Source organism: Canis lupus, chromosome X (genome assembly GCF_048164855.1).
Source record: "Canis lupus baileyi chromosome X, mCanLup2.hap1, whole genome shotgun sequence".
In the NCBI taxonomy this organism is placed as follows: Eukaryota; Metazoa; Chordata; class Mammalia; order Carnivora; family Canidae; genus Canis; species Canis lupus.
This window is the reverse complement of record NC_132876.1, coordinates 29,625,408-29,631,407: the sequence shown is the minus strand read 5'-3', so window position 1 is coordinate 29,631,407 and position 6,000 is coordinate 29,625,408.

Sequence of the window (6,000 nt, the reverse complement as noted above, 5' to 3'; positions counted from 1 at the left end):
CATGATTGTTTTAGTAATCTTTAACAGAGTCAGAATTTAATCCCAGGATTATGAGTATCAGATTTGGAAATGGTATTACAGATTTGCTAATCTGAAGAGTTCATTATAAAGATGAAAAAAACCCACTGAGGCTGTCATGAGAATTGACATGCCCAAGGTCATGAAGTTAGTGAATGGTGAACTGAGCTTGAAACACAAACCTCCTGGCACCCAATCCATTCCATGAAGCATTAGCTTTGTGGTAGACATTACTAGTTGTCTTAATTTGGATTATCCTGATAGGGAAGCCTGAGGTAAGAACAGATACAGATACTTTATGTGGGAAGTGATCCTCAGAAGCCAATAAAGTGTTATGTTATTGAGTTGGTTACCCTATGAACAAGGTGAGGCTCAATCCCTTTAGATACCTTGTGAGAAACCATTTAGAAAGCATCTCATAGTTTTCCCTCCGAAGGACTGGATGGTTGAAACTTCTGTCCACTGACCTCCTATACCCCATTTGATAAGGATTAGCCTCAAGCATTTAAACTTCATCGCCTTCCCAGGCTATACCTTTGTGTGAGTTGAGCAGCCTTCCAACATTTTGGAGATACCTCCAAGGTGCAAAAGTAGAGAAGCTCTACAGAGTGCTTGGGATGAGATAAACTTCCTATTATAGCTGTGCTAAAATCAGGTGGGCTGTGAGGATGTTAAATAGGACAATGCAAGTGTCTGCTATACTACAGGTCACCACTATCTAGTTAGCTTCTCTTTCTGAACAGAGAAGGGAAAGACTGCATTTATCAGCTTTTATGTAATAGGATAGAGCCATCTGAAAATAAAATATGAGCAGTAATACTGTATTACTTCTGGTCTCAAGCAATTAAAAATCATGTGTAATTCTCCGGTACCTCTTCTTCCCTGCCATGACACTGATGAAGGAGGCCTTGAGAAGGCAAGGCCAAAAGACCAAAGCACCTGAATTACAGAATCATCATATGGGGGAAAAATACCTTTAGGATCATCTAGGACTCATAGTGGATTCTGTCTAAATAAGAAATAAAGTTTTGTTGTATTAAGCCACTGATATTTATGATCTTGCTTGTTACTGCAACATACTTAGCCTATCCTGACTAATATAAACTCTTCCATCTGCATATCATACATCTTAAGATATTTCTGAAGTTGTAGAAATGTGCCATTATGAAACGTCTCATGGTATCTAAACTAGTCTCCATTATGAGCATCGGTATATTTGTCCAGAGGCTGGTCAAGATTAGGGCTGAAATCCCTGACCGGCAATAAAAAGTAAAGCTTATATGGAGATATGTATTCTGGACTTCATTATCATTATACTCTAACCATTAAGACAATCAGCCTCAAACTATCAATTGACTGATAAAACTGCTCTACTGTGGTTGTAATACTTGCATCCAATGCCAATACTTAAATACAGTGATAAAGAAAACCATTCCAACACTGGTTCATTTGTCTATCCTTTAAAAGTCTCTGCTTTTCTGACATCATGATAGACTTTTTTTTGAAACTTCTCTCATGAGAAAGATATTTAGCATGTCTTTATTAACCACGATTCAAGCTGTTCAAAGATACTTTGATTACATAGATGCTATAGTTATTACTGCACTGTGTGCCTTTACTCCATTCTCCTTTTTCCTTCTATTGAGCAAAACACACTTCCAAGAATTGAGAGTCATGCTTTCAAGGCTTTTTGGCGAGGTACTCATAGCAGAGAAGTCCATCTCTCAAACTTCTGGTTTGTGTTTACCTCCTTGTAATGCCTGTGTATTTACTTATGGATGTTGCCAACTCAAACATGATGATTTCTTTTCCTATTGTGGTATATGACTCTGACCAAAATCCTGAATTTACTTTTTCTTCACAGGATAGGTTTTGTTTACCTGTTTCTCTCAGACTCATTTTTACTTTTATACTGCTACTCAACACCGACACCAATACAGCAAATTCTACTAATGAGACAGATAATGATAAAATACTCATTGAGCATTTTACTTCCATCATGACATCTGGAGGCTTCCCAGATGGCTTAATATTGTACTCTGTCCCCACTGTTTTGATGCTTGAGTCAGTTTTGGTAAAGAAATTCCAATGCACATTTACAAATGCCATGCAAAAGTATCCTGGAGTCCCAAAATGGACAATGAATGTGACAGGATGTATTTCTTTTTTCTCCCACTTACTCTTAGGGGCAAATTGGCCCATTTATTATAGCTCTTTACCTACTTGAGTGTTAACTATTCTCATTGGGCAAAGCAAAGTAAGGGTGTTCAATGCTCAGATTTCCTTCAAAAGGACTCAGCATATTTGGGCCTAATGGTGGTATTTAAGCTATGTTCTTTCTTATGCTGTAATTAAATTAACTTTAATTAGTTTCTTTTGTACCCCACCCCCCATCCTCAATTCTTCATATAATTGCTGTGCTTTGAGTTTCCGTTTCCTCTAAAAATCTGAGTCATCTCATAAAGGAACTACTAACATGGTTGTTAAAATAACACTGAATGACACTGTATAATGAATAAATGGCAGAGGTCAGAGAGAGAAAGGAGGACGAATCATGAATTTATTTTTGGTTTAAATGCTTTAATTTTTTTATTTATTCACTGGATGTCTATTACAAGTGACACAGTTCTAGGCATAGTCAGTGATACAGAATCATATGAGGAAAATACAGTCATAGTTCTCCAGTAAAAGCTATATATATAGTCTTCAATATATATATTGAAATGACAGAAAAAATCCAGAAAAGTTTCCAAATTTCCATTCAAACTAGGTCTTGAAGGAAAAATAGTATTTCATCCAGTCTAGATAGGACAGTGGTGAAATATTTCAGACAAAGGGAATAAACAGCATGAAAAAAAGTGTCAAGGTGGCAAATGAAAGGGAATACTTCAGGTTGGCTGGGGAATATGATCCATGAAGAAGAGTAGTAGTTGTTAAGACTACAAAAGCAGACTCAGAACCAGATCACAGAATTCTCTGAACGACAGATTGAAGAATTTTAACTTGTTACAGTAAGTTATGGTGTGCCACTGATGATTTTTGAACTGTAAAGTCATGTGATGAGACTGTGCTTTAGGATGGTTAACCGGCAGCAGTGTATATAATGGATTAGAGTTGAGAAGAAATATGTGTGGGAGGGGGAGAAAGTCACTGTTAACTAAAGTGGAGGCACATCATACACGCACAGACACATAGGCATGTGCACATGCACACACACACCTACCTTTAACCTATACATATTTAATTATACACTCAATAGAAAAAGGAAAATAACATATTTAAAACATTGTGATATTTTTTTGTACACCATTTGACTCAAGAAATTTATAACCTGGAGTGAGTATGAGATAGGAACATGAGTAAGCTGTTTACTTGGCAAGTTTCTCAGTTCTTCTGGGACTCTCATATTATGAGTATCTCACCATACTGAGCATGATTCTATAATTAAAACATATGCATTTTGTTTTGGTGTAACATTGTTCCTAAACTCAAGACAATTGCTTTATCTAGTGCTCAAAGAGGAGTGAGCCATTCTAATCCTAAAGCAACTATTGGCTGCACTGGATCATTTGCAACATGATGTCAGTTTCCAAAGTGATGTGTTCCTAAGAGAGTTTTCAAGTGTTTGTCTTATGCACTGACTGTTATAACCTAAACTGTCTAAAATTTGTGATTCCAGAATCTTGTGATTACTTAAATGATATAAAATGGGACCCTGAGTGAACCTGGTGGTAATGGGAGTAGAAAAGGAGAGGTCAAAATTATTTCTATATCAGAAATATAATCTATAGTGGTTGTTCAGCTGACTGATATCCTCTAAATTTGAGGCCTGGGTAACATATAGAAATGTGGAATTTGAGAGAAATAGCAGATTGTAGGGAGAGAGATAATGAGATGAATCTTGGAAAAGTATAATTTATTTTTTTAAAGATTTTATTTATTTATTCATGAGAAACAGAGAGACAGAGAGGTAGAGACATAGGCAGAGGGAGAAGCAGGCTCCATAGGGAGCCCGACGTGGGACCCAATCCCGGGTCTCCAGGACCATGCCTTGGCCTGAAGGCAGCGCTAAACCGCTGAGCTATCCAGGCTGCCCAGAAAAGTGTAATTTAAAGACCCATCCAGAAAGATCTAAATGTGAGACAAGATTCTATCAAAATCCTAGAGGAGAACACAGGCAACACCTTTTTTGAACTTGACCACAATAACTTCTTGCAAGATACATCCATGAAGGCAAGAGAAACAAAAGCAAAAATGAACTATTGGGACTTCATCAAGATAAGAAGCTTTCGCACAGCAAAAGAAACAGTCCGCAAAACTAAAAGACAACCTACAGAATGGGAGAAGATATTTTCAAATGATGTATCAGATAAAGGACTAATATCCAAGATCTATAAAGAACTTATTAAACTCAACAGCAAAGAAACAAACAATCCAATCCTGAAATGGGCAAAAGAGATGAACAGAAATCTCACAGAGGAAGACATAGACATGGCCAACAAGCACATGAGAAAATGCTCTGCATCACTTGCCATCAGGGAAATACAAATCAAAACCACAATGAGATACCACCTCACACCAGTGAGAATGGGGAAAATTAACAAGGCAGGAAACCACAAATGTTGGAGAGCATGTGGAGAAAGGGGAACCCTCCTGCACTGTTGGTGGGAATGTGAACTGGTGCAGCTACTCTGGAAAACTGTGTGGAGGTTCCTCAAAGAGTTAAAAATAGAGCTGCCCTACGACCTAGCAATTGCACTGCTGGGGATTTACCTCAAAGATACAGATGCAGTGAAACGCCAGGACACCTGCCCCCCAATGTTTATAGCAGCAATGCCCACAGTAGGCAAACTGTGGAGGGAGCCTCGGTGTCCATCGAAAGATGAATGGATAAAGAAGATGTGGTCTATGTATACAATGGAATATTACTCAGCCATTAAAATGACAAATACCCACCATTTGCTTCGACGTGGATGGAACTGGAGGGTATTATGCTGAGTGAAATAAGTCAATCGGAGAAATACAAACATTATATGGTCCCATTCATTTGGGGAATATAAAAAATAGTGAAAGGGAATATAAGGGGAGGGAGAAGAAATGTGTGGGAAATATCAGAAAGGGAGACAGAACATAAAGACTCCTAACTCTGGGAAACGAACTAGGGGTGGTGGAAGGGGAGGAGGGCGGGGGGTGGGGGTGACTGGGTGGCGGGCACTGAGGGGGGCACTTGACGGGATGAGCACTGGGTGTTATTCTGTATGTTGGCAAATTGAACACCAATAAAAAATAAATTTGTTATAAAAAAATAGTGAAAGGGGATAAAGGGGAAAGGAGAAAAAATGAGTGGGAAATATCAGAAAGGGAGACAGAACATGAGAGACTCCTCACTCTGGGAAACGAACAAGGGGTGGTAGAAAGGGAGGTGGGCGGGGGGTGGGAGTGACTGGGTGACAGGCACTGAGGGGGGCACTTGATGGGATGAGCACTGGGTATTATGCTCTATGTTGGCAAATTGAACTCCAATAAAAAAAATAATAAAGAGCCATCCAGATTTCTAACAGAACATTCTAAGTATGTACCTGGACCTAGGTCAGTGGTTCCCAAACTTGCCACACTGGAATCATTTGGGGCATCTTTTAAAATAATGATGTTTAATTATTACTATTAATACACAACCTTGTACACAAGGTTGTACACAACCTTGGCATTAAGAGTTTTAGGAGATCTCTAGGTGATTTGAATGAGCACCAACTTTTGGGAATCACTGACATAGGCAGAGAAATAGTTAAAGATGAAAATTTATGATTAATACAGAAAGTCATGATGGAAGCTATAGGAGTATTGGCAATTGCTTAGCAGATATAGTAAGAGAATAATAGAGGGCAGAATCTTGGAGGATTCTTGTCCCCTCACAAGCTATGAGAAAGTAATAAATGATGTACAGCAAGGGTTAAGGATGCAGCCTCTAGCCACTGACAAAAT